The sequence below is a fragment of the Chiloscyllium punctatum genome, chromosome 34 (genome assembly GCF_047496795.1).
Source record: "Chiloscyllium punctatum isolate Juve2018m chromosome 34, sChiPun1.3, whole genome shotgun sequence".
NCBI classification, from domain to species: domain Eukaryota; kingdom Metazoa; phylum Chordata; class Chondrichthyes; order Orectolobiformes; family Hemiscylliidae; genus Chiloscyllium; species Chiloscyllium punctatum.
This window is the reverse complement of record NC_092772.1, coordinates 10,661,364-10,671,133: the sequence shown is the minus strand read 5'-3', so window position 1 is coordinate 10,671,133 and position 9,770 is coordinate 10,661,364. Positions and strand designations below refer to the sequence as shown.

At 43.6% G+C, this 9,770-nt stretch overlaps 1 long non-coding RNA gene across 1 annotated transcript; it reads left to right on the top strand.

Moving 5' to 3' along the window:
• Window positions 1-4,153: 4,153 nt before the first annotated feature.
• Window positions 4,154-7,378, top strand: LOC140458988 (uncharacterized). Its single transcript, XR_011953797.1, has 3 exons — window positions 4,154-4,340; window positions 4,803-4,856; window positions 7,063-7,378. It is a non-coding gene; the product is annotated as an uncharacterized lncRNA (long non-coding RNA).
• The last annotated feature ends 2,392 nt before the right edge of the window (window positions 7,379-9,770 follow it).

Below are 9,770 nucleotides of genomic sequence, written 5' to 3'. Positions count from 1 at the left end.
AGTTGGGAAACTGAAATGAAGCATCACATCAGAATCTGATGGAGTTGCTCTGTTTGATGTCGCCTGAATCTCATCGACCTTTGAGAATGAAAGGAGAAAACACCATTCACAGGTGAGTGAACCCATCCCGTGGTCTGTCTGTGAGCGGCGCTTCAGCCAATCTTCTGTCTTTTCAATATGTAACTGGAGAGAAACTGGAAGTGAGTTAACAGTGGAAAGGATTCAATTAACCGTCTACTCTGCAAATTCATCAGTACAGCCACACTGGGATAAAAAACGTTTCACCTGTTCGTAGTGTGGGAAAGGATTTGCTCAGTTGTCTAACCAACTGTTACACCAGTGGGTTCACACTGAGGAGAGACCATTTAATTGTCCAGAGTGCGCCAAATGTTTTAAAAGGTCTCAGGAATTGACGCATCATCAATATATTCAGACTGATGAGAAACAATTCAAGTGTTTTCAAAGTGGGAGGGGGATCAGGCCAACATCTGATCTCACTTTACATCTGCAAACTCACTGGAGAGAGGCCGTTCACCTGCTGTAACTGTCGGAAAGGATACAGTCAGTCATTCAGTCTGCTGAGATAGCAGCAGAGAGATCACACAGAGGAGAGACCACTCATCTGCTGTGTGTGGGAGGAAATTAATTGATTCCAGAAACCTGCTGAAATCCAAATGTTTTCACACTGGAGAGAAGCCATTCACCTGCTCTGAATGTGGGGAAGGACGTCTCAGTAATCAAATTCACTGAGGCACCAGAGAATTCACATTGGCATTCTGAATTTGGGAAAAGATGCACTTAATTCATCTGTCCTGCAGATACACCAACGGGTTCACAGTGACAAGAAACTGTTTAAATGCCAGAGTGTGGGAAGTGCTTTATAAGTTCCCAGGAACTGAAATCCCATCAATGTGTTCACACTGATGAGAAATCATTCACGTGCTCTCACTGTGGGACTGGGTTCCCACTGCACATCGGCACAACCTATCCGCTGTATCTTCCACAACAGTGACAACACTTCACAATGACTTCAGTTGCTATGAAGCACATTCACAAATCCTGAATGTATGAAAATTTAGTTATAAATGCAAACTAAGCCTTAGCAATGAATAAAAGACTCAAGAACAGGGCAGTAAATGGATATCTACCAGTCTCATCTCATGGAAGAGAAATCATGGTTGAAAAAAAATCTGTGATTGATACCTGAACAATTAAACACTAGTTCAGTTCAAGAGATAATTCACATCCAATGCAGTAATCCACTGCTGGCAGAATGAACACAGTTCAGTTCTAGATGCAATAACAGCAGAATACAATCACACCAGACCTCACTGGAATGAGTATGTCACCATAGTCTTAGCAGTCTATAGGGACTGCTCTCTTTAAAAGAGAGAAAAGCGACTCATGGTGATTTGACCAGAGGGCCCCCTGACCTCAGGAGTGGGAATATTTTGCGAAGGAGAGTCCTTCAGGGTAACCTCAAACTGGTAACGGGAATTGAGCCCATGCTGTTGGCATCACGTTGCTCTGCCAACCAATAACATACCAAACTCAGCTAAACCGATGCCCACTCACTGGGGTACCATGTGTGGGAATGAATAATTGAATCCCTTGCTACACACAGTGCAGGTGAATGGCCTCTTCCCACAATGTGTTTGTTGGTCTTTCATTAAATCATTGCTACTCATAAAACTCTTCTCACAGTCATACCATTTACCTGTTCTCTCATTGGTGTGAACAAAGCCATACCAGCTGAGGTATAAGAATCGAATGAACCCTTTCCCTCACAAGGAGCAGGTAAAAGGTGTTAATATACTGATGCTCAGAGTACAGGTCATGAAGTGAATTCTTTCCCACACTCACTGCAAGCGTACAGACTCTCTCTAGAATGGCCACCCTGTGTATTTGAAGCTTTGCTGATTTAGTAAATCCCTCTCACCCACAGAGCAGATGATTGGTCTCTCCCCAGTGTCAACTAAACAGTTGACATTAGGCTGAACTATAAAGTTTATTCCTTCCAAATGGAGCAGACAAAGCTTCTCTCCCAGTGATGAAGACGCTTGTGTGACATGAAGCTGGACCCCCAAGTGAATACATTTCCACACATGGAACAGCTAAATAACTTCTCCCCCATGGGAACAGTGTGATGTTAATTAAAGACCATTGAATTTAAGACCTTGACAGACCTTAAAGATTTTTTTCCCCACAATAAGGGGAAAGGTCTCTTGTCGGTGTAAACCCACTGGTGTTACAAGAAGCTGGATGACAGAGTAATTCCATTCCCACACACAGAGCAGGTGAACGGTGTCTCCTGAGAATGTCTGTGTCGATGAGCCTCCAGATGGTCTGGGAATTTGCAATCCTTCTCACAATCCAGACATTTCCATGGTGCTGATCTCCTCACATATCTGTTGAATCCTTTCACAGAAACACAACATATTTATGTCTTCTCTGTCTGTTTTTTAAAAAATGTTAACTGGTTAATGTTAAATAATTTCTGCAGTCAGTTCAGAGGAACGCTCGCATTCTTGTGTGTGTGTGTGTGTGTGTGTGTGTGTGTGTGTGTGTGTGTGTGTGTGTGTGTGCGTGCGTGCGTGCGTTGATGGTTCACCACTCACTATGTTGTTTGAAATCTTTGCTTACAGACATACCAGATAAACATGTTCCCTTTACGTCCAAATGAATTTCGTGACTGTTGGATCTTTATATCATGTTTGAATTGAAACAATCCTCTTCAATTCTTTCAATTTATTTCTTTGTGAAATGATTTTCAAATATTATCGCAGTCCATACAGGGTAAAATCTCAGAACTAACAAATCCAATTTCAGAAAGTCTACTTTCCTCTATTCTCCATCTTATCCCAAATGATCCAAAAGATGCAAAAGCCACCATCAAAAGCAAAACGGACCCTTCCTGAATAGTTCAGGTTGTTATTCCCAACACCTATGTGACATTGTGTGTCCTGAGGTGCAAACCCGTTGTGGGATGTACGTAGCCAACTGGTGGATAGTTCAGGCCATTATCCAGAAGAATGTTACAGAAGAGATGATACCTCTTGCTGCTACTTTACATCAGTGGTGAAGAAAGGGAATGGTGAAGGTAATTGGTAATGAAGAGTACTGTTTTGTTACAGATGTTGACAAGTTTCTTGTGTTGTTGAAACAGCATTCAACCAGGAAAATGGAGAGGACTCCGTATCACACCTGACTTTCATCTTGTAGGAAGACAGTCAAGAGGTGAGTTGAGAGCTGCAAGACTTTTCGCCTCTGCCCTGATCTTGTCTCAAGTGGTATGGTCACTCCTGTTCAGTCTCTGGTCAACATTACACCCCAGAATGTTGCTCATGGAGGATTCAACAATAATATTGCTGTTTAATGTCAACAAGGGATACTCAGATATTCTCTTGTTAAAGATGGTCTTTGCCAGGCATAGATGTGATACGACTGTTCCGTGCCACTTGTGCAAATTTTAGATGCTGGCCCGGTCTTGCTGCTTATGGGTATGCGATTTTTGAGAACAGTTTTAGCTCAGGTTGAGGTTCAGGTTGTAAGATTGTTCTCAATGAGAGCAAGCCTACCAGCTCAGCGAGCAAACGTACAACCTGAACACATTGATATATGCACATCAGTATATGAGCAGTTGAGAATGATGCTGAATATTGTCCAATCGTCAACCAAGATCCCTACTTCTGAAGGGAAAGTGATTGGCGAAGCAGCTGAAGTAGGCTCGGCCAAAGAAAAGACCCTGAGGAACTCCCCTCGAACTAAGAAGGCCTGGATTCTCAAGCACCATCTGCTTCACAAGTGGGACATGACGCATCTGAGCATGTGCGTAAAAAGTCTCCTGCAGAAAATCCAGAGATTCAGGGAGACTGCTGTTTGTTTCAAAGATCACCTGAGGGTGAAACTGATAAAAGCTATCGCCGAGGACACTGCAGCACCCGGGTAATGGGTTCTGAAGAAAATCCACACAGGACTGTAATGTTTCACTCTGTTTCTCCGTCCACATCTCCTGCCAGACCCTGCTGACCTCCTCTAGCACTGTCTGATTGACTCTCAGAGTTTCGGCATCTGCATGAGTCACCCTTCGGCCTCGCCCGGCATTGTGACGTCACGGACCCGTATGTGCATGCGTCCAGATCCCTGGCCAAGATGGTGGCTGTTCATCTCGGAACTGCGACACATTTAATTGCAAGTTATTTTTCAACGTAGTCGCTTCTCGCTGAAAGGGTTTTTAAACGCTCGACAGCTCCTGCAGCCTTAACATGTGCAAAAACGCATCTCTTCCCATTTCCAACGGAGATAAAGTCGGTTTTGCCAATGTGCTGCCCTCGCCTGTCGTGAGTATGGAGGGCTTTAAGGACTGCTGGGCATGCTGGCTCGCTGCACCCGCAATTGAATTCAGTTATTACAGAAAATTGATTCTGTTCATGAATAACTTTTTTTCTTTTTATTCCAACCTTTTGTTTTCCAAACAATCTTTGGAAAACAGAATTTGTAGTTAGAAAAATATCTTAAAATGGGATGCATATATCAAATCTCTCAAATCATCTCTACAACATAACCTTGTCATTAAAGTACGAGATCTCTCAAATCATTTTGTAAATTCCCGTCCTGAGTTGATGATGGTGGATTTTGGAAACTCCTTTAACAAGTGGATGTTTAGCACTCAAACCAAGAGATATATTTGTTTATTCTGAAAGTGTCTCAACATGTGTCTTTTGTCATCTCATTTTGCAGAGTAGTAGAAGTAATGAAAACTGAAGTGTTTCTCTGATTTCAGTTCTGTGGTATCTTTTCAGCTAAAAAATCCAGCCGGAGAGTTTACATTGAAGGACAATGAAGTTGGTTCAGAGGTGAATAATATTGAGCATTCATCTATAATCCAATACTGAACTTGCTTTGCTGTGGTTCATTGGTCAGGCCCTGGTGTGATCCCTTTACTGTGGATCTGAATCCATGTCCATCCATTGCTCTGTTTAAGCCCTCTCCTCCATGACAATCTCTTTTCCATTGTCCAACCTGCACCACCTTTAGTAATGTGGATTTTAACCCGATGTGATAGTTTTTTGTTATTCCTTCCAGTCATGTTCAAATGAGGGTTTTATCACTGCATGTCCCTATGCTATGTGATGTTAATTTATTCCACTCGTTTATGTGGCCTCCCTCACAAACATCTCTCAGACTTTCCTATACTCCTGCTTGCTTTTATTCTTCATGCTCCCTCTTACACACTCTATTCCCTTCCCTGTTCTTACCGCCTCACCTCCCCTTCCCTGTCCTTACCAATCCCCCTCCCCAACAACCCCTTTCATTTCTCTTTCATCCCTGAGTGGCCCGAGTCTTTTCTTGGTCGAGATACTTCCTTGATGCATAATAGAACGTGGAACAATGCAGCACAGGAGTGGACGCAAGATGCTGTGTTGAACATGCTGATCAAAACCCTCTGTGCAATCAGCCTGAAACCAAACGGTGTTAGCCTGACAGCAAGTCGGGAACATGCTGAACTGGATTATAAAGGATATGACAATAAATGATAACTGGACACTGAGAAATAATGGGGGAAATATGTTTTTTTAGAAGCAGAATATTTTTAAATCTGTTGTATTCTATATTTTGGTATGAGCATAACTGGCAGAATAGATAAGGCTGTGGGAGGCTGTTGGTGGTGGGGAATATTTAAAATTTCAGCGGCATTTTGACAAGGTTCAACAGGGGCTAAAGTATAGCGAGGGAGAGAAAAAAGCCCCTGAAAGGTCAATGAGGCCGTTTATGTGGAATCACAGTTGATGGGGGAGATCTGAAAAAAAAGTGTTTGGATTTTACTGTGGAGATTCCAGGAGAAAACAGCACAAGGAGCGTGCTGTCAGCCAAAAGCCGCACCCATCTCATTCACCCGGCCACTTTCTGCCCCAAGTATTGCAGAGTCTATGGGAGGCCACATCAGTCTGTACAGCCACCTACAGACTCCCACGGAGCGTGGGAGATAGTCAGCGTAATCTGTGACCCATCACCAATGCGATAATGAGAGAGGAAAGTTGAATCCCCTCACTGTTATCCCAATGCCTTTGTTACAAATTCAAATAATTCCTTGTTAATCCAGTGTCTCACAATGTAATGCTGTAAAGGAGCCTTAACACTGCTCTTGCACTTCTGTGTTCTGACCCTTATTACCCAGAATTTTTTCTACGACTGATTGAATATCTAAGGCCACATATTTTCTTGATTATCCCATTGTTATCCCTAACGATGAGAGATCCCCATCCTTCTTCCCATTCTGCCTGACTTTCCACAATGTTATGTAGCTGTGAATATTAATGCCCCACCTTCTTGTTCACCCTGTGACCATGTCTCCCTGATGGTGAGTAGATAGAAATCACAAGTCACACGTGCATATCCCTTAGTGCAAATACTTCTTTCATCCAAATTTAGAAACAGTAATTTACTTTTTATCACTATTTCCTGTCACAAACATATTTGCTGGTGTACAATATTAGTTGAACTCACTTCCTTCCTCTTTCTTTCTGTTTGTCCCCAACCACGTCCCCCTGTTTCAATATTTTAATCTCTCCCCGTGGAATTCGGATTTCCTTTCAGCTGAGCCCTATACCTTCTCATGGGTGCCAGTTTCAAGCACTCTGCACAATCCTGGTCATATGATTGACCAGGGAACTGGTTCCACCACTGTACCATCCCAATAAAATAGCTGACTTCTCCCTTAGAACTGGTAACAGTTCCCACTGCATCAGACCCACTCCTTCTGACACAATGGTTTGATTCTGAAAACCTGCTGGACTCTGGTGATATCACTCAGTCTCTCTCCATGTGGTATCCCTCACTGTGTGGGTCTAATTGCTGCCTCTGTCAAAGCCTCTCACTCCTGCAGCTGGTCTACGATTCTGAGCCAAAGGAATTCTCCACTCCAGACTGACGGAGCAGCACAAGCCAGGGATGGAGACTGGGATTTTCCAGGTGTCTGTTGGACTCAGTGCTACTCGACATGAGTCATCCTCACTACCTCAGTCTAATTTGCCATCCTGTCTGTTTTTCTCTCTCCTTTAGGTAATCAGGATGTGCCTGACTTCGCCAAATTCGTAATTCTCATTCATTGCCACATTGAAGACAATTGGGCAGCCAGAGAGAGATGGAGAGTGCGATCTGGAGCCTTCAGTAAATCCTGCAGCCGAAAAGATCACTCACAGTAAACAGCACAGGGAGGAGTTACTGGCCTTCTATATTCCGACGTGGAAGACAGGACGTAGACACAGTTCTCGGCAAGGAAAAGCAACATTCTAGGCTTCATTCCCACCATCTTGTGAGAGTCCTGCTCTCACCTCTGCTGTACTCACTGAGACAGCACAGAGGTCCCAGGCATCAATCCAGCCCCATGTTGTATTAGGGACCTCTGTAATATCCTCCAGTCCCAATAATCCTGTCTCTGTTTGGAATCTCCTCTATATCACACAATGCTCTTTGTCTCTGTCAGGTTCTCCAATCCCTAACACCCTAATCCATACATTTTTCCAGTAAATACTAAATTCGTTCATCCCGGTAAACCCTGACAGTGCTGTTTCTCCCTGTAAGCTCCTCCTACCAACATCACCCTCCATGTCATTGTATTAGTCTTTAACCTCTTCTTCTTTCCCTATCTGTGCAAACTTCTCCAGCTCCGACAATCTTCCTTAGCTGTGAAAAAAATGTAATCTCCTTATTCTTCTCCAATTCTTCAAACGTAATCTATGTAAACTTCACCCTCAACACCCCCTCCCAACCCCACCAACCGTCCCAACAATAGAACCGCTTTCAGTTTGTGCAATCGTCCCCACATGTGTAACTGTCTCCAACCCAGCAACCTGGCATTGTCCATTGTTTTCCTGTCTACGTCGCCTCCAGAGCCTAGAAGTCCGCTTACATATTTAAACGTCTTCAGTCACTACAGTCTTCCATATCTCTGTTAGTATATACAATAGTCTTCTCCCTGAAACACCCTTAAACTCCAAGACAACTATAGACCGGTGAGCCTGACCTCGGTGGTGGGAAAGTTGTTGGAGGGAATTCTGAGGGATAGGTTGTACATATATTTGGAAAGGCAAGGACTAATTCGGGATAGTCAACATGGCTTTGTGTGTGGGAAATCATGCCTCACAAACTTGATTGAGTTTTTTGACGAAGTAAAAAAGAGTATTGATGAGGGCAGAGCAGTACATGTGATCCATATGGACTTCAGTAAGGTGTTCGACAAGGTTCCCCACGCGAGACTGATTAGTAAGGTTAGATCTCATGGAATACAGAGAGAACTAGCCACTTAATACAGAACTTGCTCAAAGGTATAAGACAGAGGATGATGGTGGAGGGTTGTTTTTCAGACTGGTTGCCTATGACCAGTGGAGCGCCACAAGGATCGATGATAGGACCTCTACTTTTTGTCATTTACATAAATTATTTGGATGCAAGCATCAGAAGTACAGTTAGTAAGTTTGTAGATGATTCCAAAATTGGAGATGTAGTGGACGGTGAAGAAGGTTACCTCAGATTAGAACAGGATCTTGACCAGATGGTCCAATGGGATGAGAAGTGGCAGATGGACTTTAATTCAGATAAATGCGAGGTGCTGCATTTTGGAAAGCAAATGTTTGCAGGACTTACATACTTAATGGTAAGGTCATAGAGAGAGTTGCTGTACAAAGAGACCTTGGGGTGCTGGTTCATTGCACCTTGAAAGTGGAGTCGCAGGTAGATAGGATAGTGAAGAAGGCGTTTGGTATGCTTTCCTTTATTGGTCAGAGTATTGAGTACAAAGGTTGGGAGGTCATGTTGTTTACAGGACAGTGGTTAGGCTACTGTTGGAATATTGCGTGCAATTCTGGTCTCCTTCCTATCGGAAAAATGCTGTGAAACTTGAAGCATTCAGAATTGATTTAAAAGGATGTTTCCAGGGTTGGAGTATTTGAGCTATAGGGAGAGGTGGAACAGGATGGGGCTGTTTTCCTTGGAGCGTCGGAGGCTGAGTGGTGATCTTATAGTTGTTTACAAAATTATGAGGGTCATGGACAGGGTACATAGACAAAGTCTATTCCATGGTGTGTGGGAGTCCAGAACTAGAGAGCAGAGTTTTAGGGTGATAGGGGAAAGATATAAAAGAGACCTAAGGGCAAGTTATTCACAAAGAGGGTGGTACGTGTATGGAATGAGTTGCCAGAGGAAGTGGTGGAGGCTGGTACAGTTGCAACATTTAAGAGGCATTTGAATGGGTATTATGAATTGGAGGCGTTTGGAAGGATATGGGCCAGGTGCTGGCAGGTCGGACGAGATTGGGTTGGGGTCTCTGTTCATCATGGACGGGTTTGACCGAAGGGTCTGTTTGCATTCTGTACACCTCCATGACTCTATGACTATGCCTCAAAGACCCTCTATCTGTGCCTATCAGCCTGCCTGCCTCTAGCCAATCTCCATCCCTATCCCTATCTCCAGAATCTAACTCAGATCCCTCTATCTCTGTAAATTCCTCCAATCCACAAACCCCTTTGTCGCACTAACGTTCTTGACCAGATGTAATTCTGTTTGACTCGAATATCCTCGAGCCTCTGTAACCTCTATCCATCTGTTCAATCCCACACTACTGAGGAATGACTCACTGCATTCACTATAAAGGAGATGGAATGACAGTGAACAGATATGATGGAACTGTTTATTCCGGAGATGTTGCTGCAGAATGGCCATTGCAGGGAAGTGAATACTGAAGGGTTTTGTGGGATCGAGGCAGGCTAGGC